We start from the raw sequence: 22,084 nt of genomic DNA, 5'->3' as shown, positions 1-22,084 counted from the left end.
TTAAGATAATGCCGCCACTGTTCCGGTGCCATGCAGCCCACCCCTAACCAGGTGAGACACGGATGGAAAAATAAAATAACAACAAACGTCATCATTTTATTTTGCCTTTTGTCAACTGCTCACAGAGCAGTTGAGCGATGCTCCTCCGCCTTAGCGGAGGAGCTGCCCCTGGTGGTCGGGTTCACATATACACTCCTTCAGGGACTTTCAACAGACTTATATACTTGCACATACCAAATTCTACAAATACCTCCAACTCAGACACGCTCTCCACGCTTACATCCGGTCAACTGATGCCCTCCCGCAATTTAATCCTTTGGAAGCTGAGCTTTTCAAGCGTAATCCGGGCCGCGGGGAATCTCTGAATTATATTACCCTTGTGATTAACATCCCTGGTTCCCTAGACCACCTTACAGCCCTTTGGGAGAGCTGGGTGGAATCCATGGAAGATAGGGATTGGCCCGATACCCTGATGGCCCCTCGTAAACTCACTATCTTCTCGCGGCTCTGCCTGTTACAGACTTACTATCTTTATTTTGCTTACCTTTCCCCAGCCCGTCTGTGCCACGAAGGTCTTCGCCCTACCTCTGTCAGTCCACGTTGTGGAACCAGCTCGGCAGACTTGTATCCTACGGTCTACTCCTGTCCAATGATACATAATTATTGGGTCAAGGTATCCCAAGATTTGTCAGATGTCCTTGGATGGGAAGTCCGCCTTGACCCCGCTTGATTCTCCTTGGTGTGTTTGAGGGCTCCGAGGTACAAAGGCCGAAAAATCATTCCTAAGAACAGCCCTTTTAGTCGCGAAACATGATTGCCATACAATGGCTCTTTCCCCCCATTCCCCAACTCACAGGATGGAGACAACGTGTGGATTGGTGTGCGCAACAGGAGCGTGTGGTCTTTGAAGCCAGGGTTGTCCACAGAAGCATGGCTGGGTGAAGGGGGCAATGGTTGGGTAATTTGTTTTGAGACTGCTACAGACATGTATTCCTGTTGTGTGAATGTGCTCCCTGATGAGGGTTCACTCTGAGGTTACGTTGCTGTTTCATCTCAGCTCCCAGAAAAGGTAACTACTCTCTGCAATGAGTGCTGTTCTGTCTCTTTCAAGCATTGATTGCCTCTTGCTGTAGTTGGGCAACGGTGCCCTGGACCCCGTTGCAAGCAAGAACAAGCATTGGTAAATGCATTTGGTTTCACTGATGTGATTAATAAGCAGTTTTAAGCTTTCAGCTGTAGCTTGCTGAGTAGTTGTGAAATATATGTTAAAGAAGGTCAATATATTAGGCTGTTACTAGTAGTAAGGTGCAAGTAATAGAAACATTTTGAAAAATGAAAGATGGAAATAATAGAATTAATTAATACTTATATGTCAGAACCCAGGCAGATAGGCTTGATCAAAAGGTTTCCATTCACATTTTAGGTTAGTAGAGCAGGTTGCTGGAAAATACATGCCCAACACAATATCCCGGTCAAATCGTACAGTGAACCAGGCACCCATAGCAGGCATTACAAGAATATAGCCAAAACCCACCGAGACAGTTCTTGTAGTTGGGAGAGGCCACCAGAAAAATACCCAATAGACTTGGGACATAGGAATCCCTCCAAGGAACACTAAGAAAAGGAAGCAATTGTGAAATGGAGGGCCACCATTATTATGCACTAATGGTGGATCTAATTAAACAGGAGATTTGACAAAATGTTGTGGCAAGAAAAGGCAAAGTATACTGCACTAGCAGCCCGCCCCAGCATTGCCTGGGGCAGAATGGGGATGGGGGCAGCATTTCCGGATTGCGGCAGCGTTGCCCGGGGCAGAACGAGGCTGGGGGCAACATTTCAGGCTTGGGTGCACTCCAGCGCCAGCCCCCGCCCGCCCCAACATTGCCCAGACTCCCGCCTCGCCTTTACCTTACCCCGCCCGCCCCGACATTGCCCAGACCGCCTCCCGCCTGCCTCCCGCCTGGCCTTTGCCTTACCTGAGCCGCCGCTCTTCCCTGCGCTCCGGACTTCACCCCATTCCTCGCTGATCGTCATCTCTCCTCCCCGCCTGTCATCATCACGCACGTTGCAGACATTGCTAGGTCGCGGCCAGCGCTACGTCGCGGCCGGCGCTACTTTTAGGGGACTACTTTGTTTTTAAAGTTTCATTTTTTATTCACGTTTTTATTTTATTTTATGCAGCCTATGTCCATCTACACACCCTGAGGATTACAACAATGTATTGGGTGTGTGGATTGGCGCTGTGGTTCCCGAGTTTACCTTGCCAAAAGGTTTCTGTTCTCTCTTTATAATAGAAGTATAGATAATGCACCCCACTCTGCTGCAGTAATATTTTGCTATATATGGTGTTTTTTCTATTAACCTGTATTTGCTTTTATTCAAACATTTAAACACATGTACATTAAACTTCTGAGCAGATATAAATGTTAGCTAGTATATGGGCGGGGTCACCAACACAAGATGGATAGAAGAAATATTTAAGGTTGAAGTATATTTCTCAGGGAGTTCAGGAATATCACACTACCGTGTTTTAAACACAGGCTAAAACTGTCTGGTGAAACATTTCACCTCACTTGTACAATTTTACAACCAGACTACATGAATAACCAACTGAAAAGTGACTAGTTAACCTTTAAAAAGGTCTTCTGCATCCTAGCAAAATATATTGTGCTTTTATTTAGCAAATCGTGATCCATTTGGATCAGAAACGAGTTTTGGTTTAAGTCTGAAAATTAAGCAGCAGATGGTGTTATGTGTCATTTTCAGTCAACTTATAAATATGCAGACAACGCTGTTGACACAATCACAAAATTTCAATGATCCTGGGTATGCTTATTGGATTTTATATAACCCAGTATTAAAATATAGGACTATTTCTAAATTCTATTAATGAAATTACCGATTTTTATGGAAAGTAGACATTAATATGGTTTAAGCGCCAAGAGCTGTTTGACTCAATGCATGGGCGTGAATTGAAACGGATCCGTACTCTGCTTACCTGCACATCAAACTTGCACTGTAACTGCATCACCTTGATCTCCATGCCTTTGTGGAGCTGCTTGTAATGCTCCACTGAGCGTGCCTCGATGCGCAGCTGACGCAGCTCCTGGCGAGCCAACATGCGCCAGCAGCAGCACTGTAGGTAGATAATGGCAGCCCGTGCCCTGGAGTAGTAGCAGCACTGTAGGTAGATCATGGCAGCGCGTGCCCTGGAGTAGCAGCAGCAGCACTGTAGGTAGATCATGGCAGCGCGTGCCCTGGAGTACCAGCAGCAGCATTGTAGGTAGATCATGGCAGCGCGTGCCCTGGAGTACCAGCAGCAGCATTGTAGGTAGATCATGGCAGCGCGTGCCCTGGAGTAGTAGCAGCACTGTAGGTAGATAATGGCAGCGCGTGCCCTGGAGTAGCAGCAGGACTTGAGGTAGATAATGGCAGCGCGTGCCCTGGAGTAGTAGCAGCACTGTAGGAGGATAATGGCAGCGCGTGCCTTGGAGTAGTAGCAGCAGGACTGGAGGTAGATAATGGCAGCGCGTGCCCTGGAGTAGTAGCAGCACTGTAGGTAGATAATGGCAGCGCGTGCCCTGGAGTAGTAGCAGCAGCACTGTAGGTAGATAATGGCAGCCCGTGCCCTGGAGTAGTAGCAGCACTGTAGGTAGATCATGGCAGCGCGTGCCCTGGAGTAGCAGCAGCAGCACTGTAGGTAGATCATGGCAGCGCGTGCCCTGGAGTACCAGCAGCAGCATTGTAGGTAGATCATGGCAGCGCGTGCCCTGGAGTACCAGCAGCAGCATTGTAGGTAGATCATGGCAGCGCGTGCCCTGGAGTAGTAGCAGCAGCACTGTAGGTAGATAATGGCAGCGCGTGCCCTGGAGTAGTAGCAGCAGAACTGTAGGTAGATCATGGCAGCGCGTGCCCTGGAGTAGCAGCAGCAGCAGCACTGTAGATAGATCATGGCATCTCGTGTCCTGGAGTAGCAGCAGCAGCACTGAAGGTAGATCATGGCAGCATGTGCCCTGGAGTAGTAGCAGCAGCACTGTAGGTAGATAATGGCGGCACGTGCCCTGGAGTAGTAGTAGCACTGTAGGTAGATCATGGCAGCGCGTGCCCTGGAGTAGTAGCAGCAGCACTGAAGGTAGATCATGGCAGCATGTGCCCTGGAGTAGTAGCAGCAGCACTGTAGGTAGATAATGGCAGCGCGTGCCCTGGAGTAGTAGCAGCAGCACTGTAGGTAGATAATGGCAGCGCGTGCCCTGGAGTAGTAGCAGCACTGTAGGTAGATCATGGCAGCGCGTGCCCTGGAGTAGTAGCAGCAGCACTGTAGGTAGATCATGGCAGCACATGCCCTGGAGTAGTAGTAGCAGCAGCACTGTAGGTAGATCATGGCAGCATGTGCCCTGGAGTAGTAGCAGCAGCACTGTAGGTAGATCATGGCAGCGCGTGCCCTAGAGTAGTAGTAGTAGCACTGTAGGTAGATCATGGCAGCGCGTGCCATGGAGTAGTAGCAGCAGCACTGTAGGTAGATAATGGCAGCGCGTGCCCTGGAGTAGTAGCAGCTCGCTAACCAGCCCCGGACCACCGTTGAAGGATAATGGCCTTCCTCTCTGCCACCATCTACATCAGGAAAACAACAAGAAGTGCCAATCACTGATTACAAAGAAAATTGCTTTTAAATGACCTATCAGCCTTAAGCAAAGGCCTGAGGGTACACCAATGCTGCATCCTATGGCCTTCCCCCTCGGAGCAGTTAAGTTGTCCTTTTTAAAAGGTTCGAGAAGGCCTACATTTTAATTCACCTCCCTTCAATATTTTTCAATGTTAAGTCCAGGGTGTAGAGTGAGAAATGCACAACTACAAGTCCCAGAATATTATGGGAGTGGCAAAGCATTCCTCACCGAACACAGTACTGCTTAACATCCACGCCTCCTCAAACACCAGAAATGTCAATGAGAGACAAGTAGTTCATCCTAGAATTAGCAGTGCTCCATGAACGCCTTCAACTCAAAATAGGTGTATATTGCTTGTGAAAAGTTGGTACTTCCAACCATTTTTATGGCTCAAAGAGCAAACCAGGCGACGGTCATCACAGACAGATGTACGTTCCAACAAGTACAATGGGTTTGACCATCAGTTTCCTTCTTCTCCCTCAGGAACCTCTCTTAAGGTGTCCCCGTCTTGTCTGTGTAAAGAGAGCGCCTTGGTACTGACCATCAAAGACCCCTTAGATGCCTTCTGTGCAGTGACCGAGAATGTGCCTGGACAATGAATGAATTATGTGGAAAACAGATGTTGGAATAACTTACTCTCTGTGTGGTGACCTTTTTTGCTGTTTTCTATGCAATCTTTTATTGCTAAGTGCACAGGGAATTAAGTGTTGCTAAATCATGATTGTCAGGAGAACATGGCATAGTGAAAAATATTGCAACTTCTGAAAAGTAACAAAGTACTCCAAAGAACTTTGCAGAGGCTGAGGAGCAACAATATGGCATTGCAACCATGCACGCTTCATATTTTTAGCGCTATCCAACCAGCTTGGATTGGGTTAAAAATGGGCTGTTTTCGATTTAAGTGTTTAAACATTTTTTTATTAACCACGCTTGCATTATGTCCAAATTTTTCTTCTGATATCTTGGGTGACAAAAACGATGGCTCATGTTTGATAAAGTGAGGGGGAAAAAATCTGTAGATAATTTATATATTACAAACAATTGTTTTCAAAAATCACTGATACAAATCCACTCTTGGTATCAAGAAATGCAAGATAGCTAGACAGTGTCACTTTTCCCAAAGAGTTTATAATAATAATAATCCACATTTGTAAAGCGCGAACAATCACCCATAAGGGTCTCTAGGCGCTGGGGGCCGTCAGGAAGATTAAGCAAGCTATTGCCCAGAGTCACATGGTGCTGGGCTAACCTGCCTCCGGAACCGGGGATCGAACCGTGATCCCCAGATTCCAGCGTCAGTCGCCCAGGCGGTGGCGCCACACCTCTCCCTCTTCAAAGTAACCACAGAGCTAGGTGGGTGCAGACGCAAGGCCTTTGTGTGCTGTCCAACAAAAATGCAACACAAGTGAACTTAATGGAAGCGCATCAACACCAAACAAAGAAGTGAGGTGAACCTGTCTGAAGAAAGAACAGCAGAACACAAAGACTATGGTGACGGATACAATGAGACTGGAAGTATTCTGTACATGAAGATGGAACGAGGACCCCGTACATATCCATAAGAATACTTTATGGATTCATTTATTGTGCTGCTTTCTTCGATTGCCCTCATTCACACTACTGTGGCTTTGTTTGGTGCTTAGATACAGTTCAGTCTGTTTAGAGTGCAGTATAAAATGGTGTATATGGCCCGGCAGGCAAGAAAAACCTTTTTTGTCCAGATGTCCACACACTGACTTACCCGGTGCCAAGGCAGGCCTTTCACCTGATCCCTGCAATCAAATCCAAAAAAGTCACCAGTTCCTGGGATGCCAAAACTGTCCAGTTAACCACCCACTTACTGTGCAAGGAGGACCCATGTCCAAAATCCATGCTTTTCTGCACCTTATAGAACAAAGTGGTGAAAGGAAGTACCTGTTGATACAGTCGCCTGGCGAATAGGCCCCGGGCGTGTGCCTGGATCATTAGGGCAGCAGCACGAAGCAAGAGGAAGAGCCTCCTCACCATCATCATCCTCCATTGCTTCTGCAGGATCACAGCAGCCTTAGATCGCCTTAAGTGTTGTGCTAATCTGTGCAAAGAGGAGCAAGTGTCAGCAGAGTGATGAAGCCAAAGACAGGTGGAAATGCATTCTGGGAGTTGTAGTATTGGAGCACTGCAAGTAATTTATTTGATCTAAATGCTAGATTTATTGTCTTGTCAAGAGAAGTCCAGGAATTGAACTGGTCATCGAAATGCCTTCTGGGAATTGGGGTACCCGCCGAATTGCCCTTCGATCAAGCTCCTACCTCCTGGCTAGAAATCCCCTGATGTGCCTATGGAGGGTGGTGGTGGCTTCGCGCACTTGTTGGTATCTCTTCCTAACTACGCAACCTTTTAGCGTCTTCTGAATGAGGATGCATCCAAGCTTATCTTCACAAAGCTTTTCAAGGTAAGCCACTTGCCCGGCGCGGAAGAAGATCTTTGTGTTACCAAATTGATACTGGTGTGGCAGCACACTGCTTCACCTCCCAGCAGAGTCGCCCCTAGGCATCATGGTAGATGCAGTTCAGTTCGCCAAGCGAGTACACTTGGAAAGTCTCTTGAGTGTTTCACCAGGTGGGTGCAGATTAGTGCTGGCCATCTCTGGACAGGTGTTTCTGGATTATTATCCGTCATCAGCAGAGATAAGGTAAAATTATTTGGGGTTGCTGAGCAGGTTGCCGTATTCTTGGATCGCAGTATCTCTCCAGGCGCGCAGGTGCCTCTCCACGAGCTCGTCAGCTCAAAGCGGCTCGAGGGAGCCTTAAAACAAGAAACTGGTGTGGGAGCACACTGCTTCACCTCCCAGCAAAGTCACCCCTAGGCATCATGGTAGATGCAGTTCAGTTCGCCAAGCGAGTACACTTGGAAAGTCTCTTGAGTGTTTCACCAGGTGGGTGCAGATTACTGCTGGCCATCTCTGGACACGTGTTTCTGGATTATTATCCGTCATCAGCAGAGATTAGGCAAAATTATTTCGGGTTGCTGAGCACTGCAAATACCAGAGTGCTTAGGGTCGATCAGGAGGAGAGGCTAGCGGTGTGATCCACTGTGGTATTCTACTTATAGCGCTCCCATGAGCCCCGAGCTGACAAGCTTCTGGAGACGCACCAGCGTGCCAGGGAGGCATCAGGGCCTCTGACAGATACTTGGCGGCCTTCTCATCCACCCCAAATACTTCTTTACTGATGGGGGGAACTATCCCGAAACCCGAGCAATGTCTCGGGTCTAGAGATCTTGGGGACAACGAGTACATACTCGCACCAAGTTTGGTGAACCACTTAGACTGCATTTTACAGTGACGAGGAACTTCCACTCAAGAGGAGTATGGGAAGAAGAATTCAGAAATGCTAAATAAACAAAGGTTAAGAGTGTCGATTCACTTAACAGAGGGGGTGAAACCACTACAGCTGAAGAGGCAAATCTTCTAGGGGTGAAGCACCAAGCAAATTTATTGGAAGCAAATAGGAAAACTCAAACATGGCTTTGGGTATGAATAGGTCTTGACCGCTGCAATTGTACGACTAGAAGATAATTCCAGCACCAATCACCTGAATCACGTGCTGCTTTTAAACGCAAACAATAGGTAGCAACAGACAACCTGTGTTTCCCTTGTCCCTGCTGTAGCGTGGTCTCAAATGCAATCTGACTTGACATAAGCAATAAAGATGGCGGTGGCTAGGTTGACAGGTGAAGATGATGAGCTGCGTTTTGATCACTTTTACAAATGAATCAAACTACTATTCTTCAACAGAGCATTTGACTTCTCGCCGATCTGGATAGCGGCTCGATTACTTACCTGGGACAGAAATCAAATCACTAAAGGTCAATACTTATATGTTAGAACCCAGGCAGAAAGGCTTGATCAAAAGGTTTCCATTCATATTTTAGGTTAGTAGAGCAGGTTGCTGGAAAATACATGCCCAACAAAATATCCCGGTCAAATCGCAGAGTGAAGCAGGCACCCGTAGCAGGCATTACAAGAATATATCCTAAACCCACGGAGACAGTTCTCGTCGTTGGGAGAGGCCACCAGAAAAATACCCAATAGACTTGGGACATAGGATTCCCTCCAAGGAACACTAAGAAAAGGAATTGTGAAATGGAGGGCCTCAATTATAATGCACTAATGGTGGATCGAATTATACAGCAGGTTTGATAAAATGTTGTGGGAAGAAAAGGCAAAGTATACTGCATAATGCACCCCTCTCTGCGGCAGTAATATTTTGCTATATATGTTTTTTTTCTATTAACCTGTATTTGCTTCTATTCAAACATTTAAACACATATACATTAAACTTCTGAGCAGATATAAATGTTAGCTAGTATATGGGCGGGGTCACCAACACAAGATGGATAGAAGAAATATTTAAGGTTGAAGCATATTTCTCAGGGAGTTCAGGAATATCACACTACCGTGTTTTAAACACAGGCTAAAACTGTCTGGTGAAACATTTCACCTCAGTTGTACAATTTTACAACCAGACTACATGAATAACCAACTGAAAAGTGACTAGCTAACATTTAAAAAGGTCTTCTGCATCCTAGCAAAATATGTTGTGCTTTTATTTAGCAAATCGTGATCCATTTGGATCAGAAACGAGTTTTGGTTTAAGTCTGAAAATTAAGCAGCAGATGGTGTTATGTGTCATTTTCAATCAACTTATAAATATGCAGACAACGCTGTTGACACAATCACAAAATTTCAGTGATCCTGGGTATACTTATTGGATTTTATATAATCCAGTTTTAAAATATAGGACTATTTCTAAATTCTATTAATGAAATTACAGATTTTCATGGAAAGTAGATATTAATATGGTTTAAGCACCAAGAGCTGTTTGACTCAATGCATGGGCGGGAATTGAAACGGATACCAGGTAAGGCGCATCCGTACTCTGCTTACCTGCACATCAACCTTGCACTGTAACTGCATCACCTTGATCTCCATGCCTTTGTGGAGCTGCTTGTAATGCTCCACTGAGCGTGCCTCGATGCGCAGCTGACGCAGCTCCCGGCGAGCCAACATGCGCCGGCAGCAGCACTGTAGGTAGATCATGGCAGCGTTGCTTCTGCAGGATCACAGTCATCGAAGTGCCTTCTGGGAAGTGTACCCGCCAGTGCCCTTCGATCAAGCTCTTACCTCCTGGCTAGAAATCCCCTGATGTGCCTCTGGAGGGTGGTGGTGGCTTCGCGCACTCGTAGGTATCTCTTCCTCACTACGCAACCTTTTAGCGTCTTGTGAATGAGGATGCAAGCCTTTCGCAGCTTACCTGCACAAAGCTTTTCAAGGTAAGCCCCTTGCCCAGCGATTGATACTGGTCTGGATCCTAACAAAAGATTAAAAACAAGGAAAAATGTAATTTAAAAAAATTATAAATACTTCTGCTATAAACAGGGCGTTCATTAAGAAAGGGACAAGGAACTTACTAGATGTAAAGAGGTAAGTGTTCCAGGAAAAGAATGGGTGAATCTTTGTGAGAAATATCTAAAAACAGCCCCAAAATAAACGTAGCCCCAGACAAAGGCAGTGTCTCTTAGTTTGATCAATTGTTTGACTTTATGAATGAATATTGGACTTGTAGAGCGCGAACTTTGCCCAGGGGCGTCAAGGCTACTTTCCACGATTCTGATCACGTGGATTTTGGAAGTGAACAGACAAGTTGGTTTTACGGAAAACATGAGTGAGTCAAATAATACGGAGATCGAAGCAGAAAGAACACCGAAGTGTTTACCTCTGAAGGGATTCCATGCAATGCCTCTCCTGCAACAAAATTTCAACAGGGACTTATGCGGTCTACGAAGCTTGGGCCCTCCTTAGCACAAGGTTTAGTGTTTTTGGTGTAGTACTTAACACTTCTGTTGAACTGAGTACACCCTACATCTGTGGGACCCCGATGAGAGGCACAGATCGACAAATTCCATAAAGGATCCTCGAAGCAACGTGAACGTCCATAGTCTGTGACTCATGCACACATTCTCGTTTCTTACCACTGGCTACAGAAATCAAGTGATTGTAATACTGTGTCCATAGCATGAGTGGTGTGCAGAGGTCACAGCGGTACAAGTGGAGTCACCAGATCTGGACTCTATTTATTCCAGCATGGAATGGTGCGGGTTATGCTAGCCTGTTGAAACCTCTGCAAGTGTGTTATCACTTCATTCCAACCCTATATACTGCCCACTACAAAGAATATCTTTCTGCTCTCCCATGGCCCTAGGCTGAAGATCTTTATTGGACACTCTAGTTGGGTCCTCTTCAGCCTGTCTACTACCAACATCTCTCCTGTTTTAAAGTTGCTTTACCTCCTCTACTTCTAATCTTGAATTTGGTGTAGGAGGATCTCTGCATACATTGCTAAGCCTGAGACGGGTTGATTCCAGCAGACATCTGGCATTACATAGCTTCTACTTCCTTGCTCCCACTTTATCCAGTCTCCAACTAGCAGTTTTCGCTCTTCACTAGAATCTGTCGAGGTCCTGCCCTGGTGAATCCTGCTTAGGTAGAACTCCCGAGCTTCCTGAAGGATTTTAAAGGTTATCATACCCTCCGATCTCTTTAAAAAGTTCCCATGTAGTGTGAAATGTTTTGTATGTTGATAAAATGCATTAAAAGATTTAAACCACAAACAGTTTGCTTTAAGACAATCAGGTAGGTTGTAGAAAAGGTCCATCAGTTAAGGGATTTCTCAATCAGACCCTCGCATAAGCACACATAGCCAACAAAGGGAACCTGGGACTTGGATCCTGTTGCCAATCCCTGGTCCACGTGGAATACTCGGGAATGCATATCCACAGCGACAGCTAGTCTGGAAGCGCCTTCAGACGTCTAATCAAGTTATCGGGTTCTTTGCCCCTAAGGAACAGAGGTACTGCTGGGCTCAACTGGGAACATCCAGGCGATTGTTATATATTTAGGCCTCTTTTACTTACTTGCATTTTGCTAATTTTTCTTGCCACTCGCTCCAGTCCACCGCGGCAGGCAGCCGTTTGTGTGGAGGGCGGGTTTGGCACTTGTGATGCCATATTGGGCGGAGCCTTGTGACACGCATTGCCCATTTAACCCGGAAGGGACAGCGGGCGCGTAGCGAGCTACGGGAGGACTGCCTGGCGGCTACCAGCAACTGTGGGCATTTTGCGGGGTCTTAATAGCTCAGTTTTTTTTAAGTACATTGGGGAAATTTTGAAATAGTTTTTATACATTTAGGCCTCTTTTACTTACTTGCATTTTGAACATTTTGCCACTCGCTCCGGTCCACCGCGGCAAACCGCCGTTTGTGTGGAGGGCGGGTTGGGCACTTGTGATGCCAGATTGGGCGGAGCCTCGCGACGCGCGCTGCCCATTTAAACAAGATGGGACAGCGAACGCGCGCAGTGGGCGCACTAAAGGCAAGCCCGTCTGCGCCTGGCCCGCGTCCAGCGCCAGCTATACTGCCCGTTTATACTACACTCCCTTAAAAGTCTAGTCTAGGCAGGAACTGTTGAATTTGTCCAGTGGAAGTTGCAGTTTGCACCCCAATGTTGATTTTAGCGCCATTAAACAAGGTGAAGCTGGACAAGATTGGCAGTGTAAGGCAAGCTCTTTTTCTCTCTTCAATGGTCAGTCCCTAGGTTGCAACTATAAAGACACTAAGATAAAAACACTGTCTAACGCTTAGTTCAACCGAGGAGCCCATCATTAATGCATGCCTAATAAATTGTCGATCTCTCCCCAAACACAGAGATGACATTTGGCTTATATTGGAACCTAAGACTTTTGACGTCATGTTTCTTACTGAAACGTGGTTGAGGGACTGCTCCAACCCTGAGATACTACAGGCTACACCAGAAGGGTATAAGATAGTTACAGCTAACTGGTTAAGCAACAGAAGGGGTGGAGAAATTGCTGTCATTTTAAGGGACCACTGGGAAATTTCATACAAAAGAATTGATCTGACCAAAAAAATTGAAGCGATGTCCTTTAGCATTAAATTATCCCCCACTTCCGCAATAGCAGGCTTACTGGTCTACAGGCCCCCGGACCCCGAGTCGTCTGCACTGCTGGGGATATGAGATGTGATCGCCAATCTCTCATTGAGACACTCAAAGCTCATTGTCCTTGGTGACTTTAATGTGCACACGGACAATGTAAATTGTCCCTTAGCCTCCCAGTTTGGAGACTTCCTAACGGGACTAAACCTTACCCAACTAGTTGTACTTCCTACCCATAACACGGGTCATTTACTTGACCTGATCTTTACAAATATTCCTACTTTAAAGGTGGCAGATCCGGTTCCAGGTGTTTGGTCAGACCATAGTCTTATACCTTTTACATTCCCCGGTCCTTGTAATAAAGACCCAGTGAAAAATAAATATGCAGAAAAAAAAGGAATTGGAGGAAAGTCTCACTAGAATCTATGGGACCGGCTCTCTCTCTAACACCCCATTGACGATAACAGGAGAACCCAGCCAAGACACCTCTTCCTTCAGTGAATGGGTGACCACGGCTCTTGATAAAGTGGCCCGATCCAAAACTACAAAACAGACTAGAACTGAACCATCATCCCTTGGTTTACAGAGGAACTCCGCAAAGAGAAAAAGCACTGTAAAAAATTGGAACGGATCAGGCACAAAAACGGAGACACTAAAACGAAGGGCACATACAGAGCAGCTTTAAAACAAGTTAATGTAAATGTCTGGCCATCAGGGACTTTTTAGCTGCTCAAATCATTGCCTCAGACAAATCCCCCAAGGAAGTGTTTAGGATTGTCCAAGGATTTATTAAGCCGGAGGCCATGGAATGCACTATTGCCCCTTCGGCTGCTTTGTGCCCAGGACCTTTCCTGTTTTTTCAGGATAAGATTCACACTATTTACTCAGCACTTACACCTACGAATAATTCTCCTCCAATTCTACCTAAAGAACATGATTCAGCTGATTGGTGTAACTTTCACCATTTTAATTTGGAAGCCTCTCTCAAACAACTACTTAAAGTTAAATCAGGATTAGCCACTGACCCATGCCCAGCCAAGTTCTTCACCGCCCTTGCCCCGCTATTAAACCCCCTTTTAAATCAGATTTGGAATACTTCTTTGAGCACAGGCACCTATCCATCGTGTTGGAAAATTGCTTTTGTTCAGCCAATTTTAAAGAAAGTAGATGCGGACCTGGCTGAACGAAAAAACTACAGGCCGATTTCCCTTTTACCAGCCCCGGCAAAAATATTGGAAAAGGAAGTGCATAAACAACTTGCAACTTACCTTGAATCAAATAACCCTTTGCACGACTCCCAGTCTGGGTTCAGGGCTGGGTACAGCACAGAAAGCGTTACTGGAAGTGGTAGAAGCGATTTGTGAATCATTTGATCGCGGTAGCCATTCTATGTTAGTGCTGCTGGACTTGTCCGCAGCATTTGACACGGTCTCACACCGAATCCTACTGGAGAGGCTCGAGCAGCTGGGCATAAGGGACACTGTCCTGAAATGGTTCCGCTCCTTTCTCGAGGGATGATCTCAGAAAATGTGTTTACATACCCAGGTCCCCACCCCCGCCCACTCATATGTGGAGTCCCACAGGGTTCGGCCCTCAGCCCAACCCTTTTTAATGTCTATCTTGCCCCACTTGCCTCAAATATTGAGCATCACGGGGTCAAAGTAGTTTCCTTCGCTGACGACACCCAGCTGGTGTTTTCCTTAGAGGACCACTCAGAGGTGGCGTTTTTTAACTTTAGACGGTGTATGATCAACATATCATCTTGGATGACAGACAACTGTTTAAAGTTAAATACGGATAAAACTGAGGTTTTGTTCTTTAATCAGCCATCACACCCCAAAGCTGAACTATGGTGGTCTGTGGAACTGAATCCTCCCCCTACACCGGTTTCGTCGGCGAGAAACTTAGGAATCAAATTTAACTCCGCCCTCTCAGGAAAGGCCCAGATTGGCCAAGTCTCATCCGCATGCTTCTGGGAGCTGAAAACCTTTAAGAGATTTCTTTACCTCTCACCTATGGACTGCAGAAAAACGGTGGTGCATGCATTAATTACCGCACAACTGGACTATGCTAATAATCCGGGAGACCCAGATGAAGACTATCTGATTAAAAAGCTGCAGGTCATTCAAAATGCAGCTGCCAGGATCATTAGAAAGGTACCTTTGTGTCATCACATTTCTCCACATCTGCGCAGCCTCCACTGGCTGCCTGTCCAAAAGCGGATCAAGTTCAAGGCTCTGACTTTGGCCTTTAGTACCATGAATGATATGGGGCCTAAATACTTAAAACTAAGACATCCTAAATATACCCAAAACAGGATGCGGAGATCGAATTCTCAGAGACTTCTTCTATTTCTCATTTTTAAAAAAACTAGACTAGGTGGCCGTTCTTTTGCTGTCATCACCGCCTCCCTCTGGAATTCTATGCCAGAGCACCTTCAAAAAGCCAACTCTGAACTAATATTTAGAAAAAATCTTAAAACTTGGTTGTACAGTTTACCTTAGACCCTCCTTCGGATTTACTTTCCTGACCTCTAGGTCACTTAACTCGCTGATAGCGTCAGGACACCTCCGTTGGAGGTAGCTTGCGCTTAACAAAATGCTAAATAAATAAAAATAAAGCCAGAATAAACTTTTGAAACCCTTGCTACTAGATGGTCCTCATTGCCATGATCCGGCACAGGAATAAACTTGAGTAAAGCCTATCCTTCATCGAAGAGGTTGCTTTCCAGGTCTGAGGGCCTTTGTTACTATTGCCAGCTCGAATAGCTGGAGAAAGAGGGCGGTTTCTCCCCTTCAAGGATATCTGGATTAGACGACCCTCTATCCAGAGTGCTGCAGATGGTACTCAGCCAAGGGTGGCAGGGAGAGGTGTCTCTAAGATGGTTCAGGATTCCCTCCGGATCAATTGAAATCAATTCTTAAGGGTTGGTTGTGCGCCTTCATGCAGTAGTGCAATTCAAACATGCCTTCTCACAACGAGGCCTCTCTCCGTGGCAATCATAGCTTGCACAGCAGTGTTTCCTCCACCAGTGCTAGACTGTCCGGCTTCCCCTTACAGATCCTTGGGGCAGCAAGGATCAAGGCAGATCTTTTCTGGGAAAAGTGTGCTTTTCCACACTGGACAGACATGTTTCCCTTCTCCACGAGCTCCATCTTATTTACTACAACTTTTGAAGTGATCAGAAGCTCTCTCATAGGACAGCAACTGAAGACTCCCCAGGCACCCAATGTAACCCTGATGCATTCTGGTAAATATTTTCTTCAAACTTGCATTTCCATGTGCAGCCATTATGGACAATTTATAGGAGTAATATCTTGACTGTTTCACAGACTCCATTCAGCAGAGGGGTTGAGAGTAATCTAATTCAGAGTGAGTTACCACAAGTTTCGATTAAATACCACAGCAATACTGGAACTAAAACGGATTATGAAGCAGTATGGCAGCCCAGCTTGGAAAAAAGTTAACGCCAGCTCCTCTGATGATCAACACAGAACGTTAGAAATGTTGGAAGATTATCCTTACAAATGGTCCACAGTGACAAATGTTTCATTTCAATGGATTATATGGCACATTTATATATAACAAAACCCCTTACCCAACGCACTCGATCCTGGAGGGGGCGCAAAACTGCTAAATAGGTTTCACCTTCACGCTCCCCACGGATGCAGCCGTTGCCACAGTCAGGACCAGCTTGAAGCCCTGCCTCTGGAGTGGAGGAAATGTGGGCTGGAGGGCGTTCGTCCTTGCTGGCTATCGAGCCAGTGGTTCCCCACCTGGACTCTAATCTCTCCAGCAGTCCTGTGGTATAACTGGATTTGCATTTTTAGCCGCTTCAGGATCTCCTGTTGTCGAACTCTCCTGTTTCCGTCTCTTGGCCATATTGACTTGACCAATTGCTCCGAAAGTCTTCCCTTGAAAATGAGATGGAAGCTGCTGTCTTTACAATGCTTTTCTGTATGATGGGGTTCCCCCTCTCATTTAAGTTTTCACACTGTTGTGTACATTCCCTTTTCTAATGTACCCTTTTTCTTACAAGGCGACCGATGCTTCTAGGATAGAAGGGTGGGGAGGGGTGGGATTTGGGGGTGGGGTTTTCTTTGCACGTTGATGATTTGTCACTCTATAGTATTGCACAATATATCTGTTCACCTTTCTCCTTCCTTTTAGGTCTTGGTGCACACACTTTCACAAATGATAACTTCAGTCCCGAGGTGGTGTTTGCTCACAACACGCTACAGTGGCAGTCTCTAACATACCATCTGACCCAGTGGGTCTAATTCTCAGGTCACCCACAGCTTGTAATCAATCAATCTTACTCCTCCCATAGGGCCCCCCCCCCCCATATGACTATCCGGGTTTCGTCATTGAACATTAACGGCCTACTGGACTGAGTGAAATGCGCTGTGGTATTTACCTTCGCCAATCGTCATCTCCCCGAGGTGGTGGTGTTTAAAGAAACCCATCTTTTAGAAAAGCACTGTCCCTTTCTGGACCGTAAAGGATACAATTGGGTCTTCCATGCAGGGTATTGCAGGGGAGGGGCTTCTCTTCCGCACTGCTCCTTCCCTATTACAGTTACTCACGTCACACATGACCCCCCTGCCCCCAGGATGGTTTATCGTTCCAGATGGTTCCCTAGAGACAGGTGATTATTCCAAGGAATGTGTATGTACCACCTGCTGCTTTGCCGGTCTGAAACCGAAACCTCTCGAGATTTCTATTCCATCATCCTTAGGGGCTTACAATATTAGGAGGAGATATCAATGCCATATTCGACCCGGACCTAGATAGTACAGGCTCCCCTTCCAACTCTAGATTTGCTGGGGATACCGACTTGCAGACTGCATTGGTACGCTTGGCTTTTACAATGCTCTGAGAGCCTGGCACCCTGGACTTCGCCAGTTCACGTGCACATTTGCAGCTCACCACACTCACTCCTGAATAGATTTTTTCCTACTGCCTGCCCAGATTGTCGACTACTAACTCAGATCCAAATCATGCCTCGTGAAATCTCAGACCACTGACCCTTACTTCTTCATCTTTGCCAGCCCCCACCTGGTCTGCACCCCATGATGAAACCTTTGTTTAATAGCTAGGTACTGAAACCTGTGCGTATTTTTTAGCCAACCAAGGGTCCGTCTGTGCTCTGTGGGCGGCTGGTGAGGCAACAATGCAGGGTTTTCCAGGAGTTGTATCAGAGCCCCGTCTCTCGTCGTTCAATTGGAGGCCCGCAACCTTCGCCTGGAGCAGCGACTGGCGTTCAGTCCTCAAGAGGAGGTCTCCCATTAATTGGGTCTCATCCATGAGGACATCCGTCTGCACTCGTTTGAGGGAGCCAAAACTCTTTGGCAGCCACCAAGGCCAAGATTAATGGTTGGGGTGACGAGAATGGATAGCTACTCAATTGGTTAGCCTCTCTCCAATAAGCAAACAGGATTATCCCTGAGGTCATAGATGACAACGGTTGTTCATGACAATCTCCACCTGAGATTGCCCAGGCAATCGGACCTCGCTAGAAAGCAAACACTTCCTCTTAATGCCATAGGATGCATCGGATTATATTAAATGATGATCCTTCTGCGCTTTCTTTATATATTTCAGACCTTACAAATTCAGTTATCTCTGGTGTGGTTTCCCGAGTTAGATGGACTTGCGAGAACATTCCTGTGGTCGGGCGCTGGGCCGCGTCTTGCTTCACACAATGTTAACGAGGTCCCTTTGATGGTGGCCTGTGGGTGTTTAGCCTTTGCCTCCACTATATGTCCTTCCACCTTCTTGTTATCCACGAATAGTTTAATTGAGGATGGTCAGATCCTGCCTACCACTCTTGTTGCTGGACTACCCTCGTTTGGAGGCCATGCTCTATGGATACCCGATTTCGAACTCAATACCTTTGGAAACAAGTGTGGTTTCTTGCATGGGGAGCGGCACCTCAGCATGTATAATTGGAGGCTAGACTTACACATCAAACCCCTCTCTGGCGTGGCACCTGTCTGGAGTAAGTGGCCGTGCGCCATGGCTTTCGAATCTGGGACCTCAATGTTATCACACAACTGGGAGATGTGTGGTCGACAGTGGCAGTATGGATAGGGGTGGAGAGGGAAGGTTGGGTAAATGGAGAAAAAAAAACAACACGCCTGCTGCTTCCTCTTAGGTGGAGTCCAGGAGCCGAAGGAAGCAGGAACCAGGAAGCACCCAGGCTCCCCCAGCTAATCACAACGCTGCCTTACAGAAGGGTCGTGATTGGTCTGAGCGCAGTGGTTTGGCCATCATAGAGGGACTTGGGGCCTGGGCATGTTCTCCACCCAGGCTGTAATGCAGCCTGCGTGAAGAACATGCAAAGTGTGTATGAATATCTAGCCGGCTAAACATTCACGCGCAGTTAAGATAATGCCGCCACTGTTCCGGCGCCATGCAGCCCACCCCTAACCAGGTGGGACACGGATGGAAAAATAAAATAACAACAAACGTCATCATTTTATTTTGCCTTTTGTCAACTGCTCACAGAGCAGTTGAGCGATGCTCCTCCGCCTTAGCGGAGGAGCTGCCCCTGGTGGTCGGGTTCACATATACACTCCTTCAGGGACTTTCAACAGACTTATATACTTGCACATACCAAATTCTACAAATACCTCCAACTCAGACACTCTCTCCACGCTTACATCCAGTCAACTGATGCCCTCCCACAATTTAATCCTTTGGAAGCTGAGCTTTTCAAGCGTAATCTGGGCCGCGGGGAATATCTGAATTATATTACCCTTGTGATTAACATCCCTGGTTCGCTAGACCACCTTACAGCCCTTTGGGAGAGCTGGGTGGAATCCATGGAAGATAGGGATTGGCCCGATACCCTGATGGCCCCTTGTAAACTCACTATCTTCTCGCGGCTCTGCCTGTTACAGACTTACTATCTTTATTTTGTTTACCTTTCCCCAGCCCGTCTGTGCCACGAAGGTCTTCGCCCTACCTCTGTCAGTCCACGTTGTGGAACCAGCTCGGCAGACTTGTATCCTACGGTCTACTCCTGTCCAATGATACATAATTATTGGGTCAAGGTATCCCAAGATTTGTCAGATGTCCTTGGATGGGAAGTCCGCCTTGACCCCGCTTGATTCTCCTTGGTGTGTTTGAGGGCTCCGAGGTACAAAGGCCGAAAAATCATTCCTAAGAACAGCCCTTTTAGTCGCGAAACATGATTGCCATACAATGGCTCTTTCCCCCCCATTCCCCAACTCTCACAGGATATAGACAACGTGTGGATTGGTGTGCGCAACAGGAGCGTGTGATCTTTGAAGCCAGGGTTGTCCACAGAAGCATGGCTGGGTGAAGGGGGCAATGGTTGGGTAATTTGTTTTGAGACTGCTACAGACATGTATTCCTGTTGTGTGAATGTGCTCCCTGATGAGGGTGCACTCTGAGGTTACGTTGCTGTTTCATCTCAGCTCCCAGAAAAGGTAACTACTCTCTGCAATGAGTGCTGTTCTGTCTCTTTCAAGCATTGATTGCCTCTTGCTGTAGTTGGGCAACGGTGCCCTGGACCCCGTTGCAAGCAAGAACAAGCATTGGTAAATGCATTTGGTTTCACTGATGTGATTAATAAGCAGTTTTAAGCTTTCAGCTGTAGCTTGCTGAGTAGTTGTGAAATATATGTTAAAGAAGGTCAATATATTAGGCTGTTACTAGTAGTAAGGTGCAAGTAATAGAAACATTTTGAAAAATGAAAGATGGAAATAATAGAATTAATTAATACTTATATGTCAGAACCCAGGCAGATAGGCTTGATCAAAAGGTTTCCATTCACATTTTAGGTTAGTAGAGCAGGTTGCTGGAAAATACATGCCCAACACAATATCCCGGTCAAATCGTACAGTGAACCAGGCACCCATAGCAGGCATTACAAGAATATAGCCAAAACCCACCGAGACAGTTCTTGTAGTTGGGAGAGGCCACCAGAAAAATACCCAATAGACTTGGGACATAGGAATCCCTCCAAGGAACACTAAGAAAAGGAAGCAATTGTGAAATGGAGGGCCACCATTATTATGCACTAATGGTGGATCGAATTAAACAGGAGATTTGACAAAATGTTGTGGCAAGAAAAGGCAAAGTATACTGCACTAGCAGCCTGCCCCAGCGTTGCCTGGGGCAGAATGGGGATGGGGGCAGCATTTCCGGATAGCGGCAGCGTTGCCAGGGGCAGAACGAGGCTGGGGGCAACATTTCAGGCTTGGGTGCACTCCAGCGCCAGCCCCCGCCCGCCCCGACATTGCCCAGACTCCCGCCTCGCCTTTACCTTACCCCGCCCGCCCCGACATTGCCCAGACCGCCTCCCGCCTGCCTCCCACCTGGCCTTTGCCTTACCTGAGCCGCCGCTCTTCCCTGCGCTCCGGACTTCACCCCATTCCTCGCTGGTCGTCATCTCTCCTCCCCGCCTGTCGTCATCACGCACGTTGCTGACATTGCTAGGTCGCGGCCAGCGCTACGTCGCGGCCAGCGCTACGTCGCGGCCGGCGCTACTTTTAGGGGACTACTTTGTTTTTAACCTCATAGCTGCTATTACACATTCCTCCCCAGTGCTGCGCTGTCCATTAGAACTAGTGCTGAATGGACGTTCAATGGTCGTGCGCAGCACTGGGGAGGTAGCGCTGCTGACGACCATTGGCCGTCAGCAGCACTTAAGGGGTTAAAGTTTAATTTTTTATTTACGTTTTTATTTTATTTTATGCAGCCTATGTCCATCTACACACCCTGAGGATTACAACAATGTATTGGGTGTGTGGATTGGCGCTGTGGTTCCCGAGTTTACCTTGCCAAAAGGTTTCTGTTCTCTCTTTATAATAGAAGTATAGATAATGCACCCCACTCTGCTGCAGTAATATTTTGCTATATATGGTGTTTTTTCTATTAACCTGTATTTGCTTTTATTCAAACATTTAAACACATGTACATTAAACTTCTGAGCAGATATAAATGTTAGCTAGTATATGGGCGGGGTCACCAACACAAGATGGATAGAAGAAATATTTAAGGTTGAAGTATATTTCTCAGGGAGTTCAGGAATATCACACTACCGTGTTTTAAACACAGGCTAAAACTGTCTGGTGAAACATTTCACCTCAGTTGTACAATTTTACAACCAGACTACATGAATAACCAACTGAAAAGTGACTAGTTAACCTTTAAAAAGGTCTTCTGCATCCTAGCAAAATATATTGTGCTTTTATTTAGCAAATCGTGATCCATTTGGATCAGAAACGAGTTTTGGTTTAAGTCTGAAAATGAACCAGCAGATGGTGTTATGTGTCATTTTCAGTCAACTTATAAATATGCAGACAACGCTGTTGACACAATCACAAAATTTCAATGATCCTGGGTATGCTTATTGGATTTTATATAACCCAGTATTAAAATATAGGACTATTTCT

This window comes from Lissotriton vulgaris, unplaced genomic scaffold (assembly GCF_964263255.1).
Source record: "Lissotriton vulgaris unplaced genomic scaffold, aLisVul1.2 SCAFFOLD_2703, whole genome shotgun sequence".
Lineage (NCBI taxonomy): Eukaryota > Metazoa > Chordata > Amphibia > Caudata > Salamandridae > Lissotriton > Lissotriton vulgaris.
Note: the sequence above shows the minus strand (reverse complement) of the source record.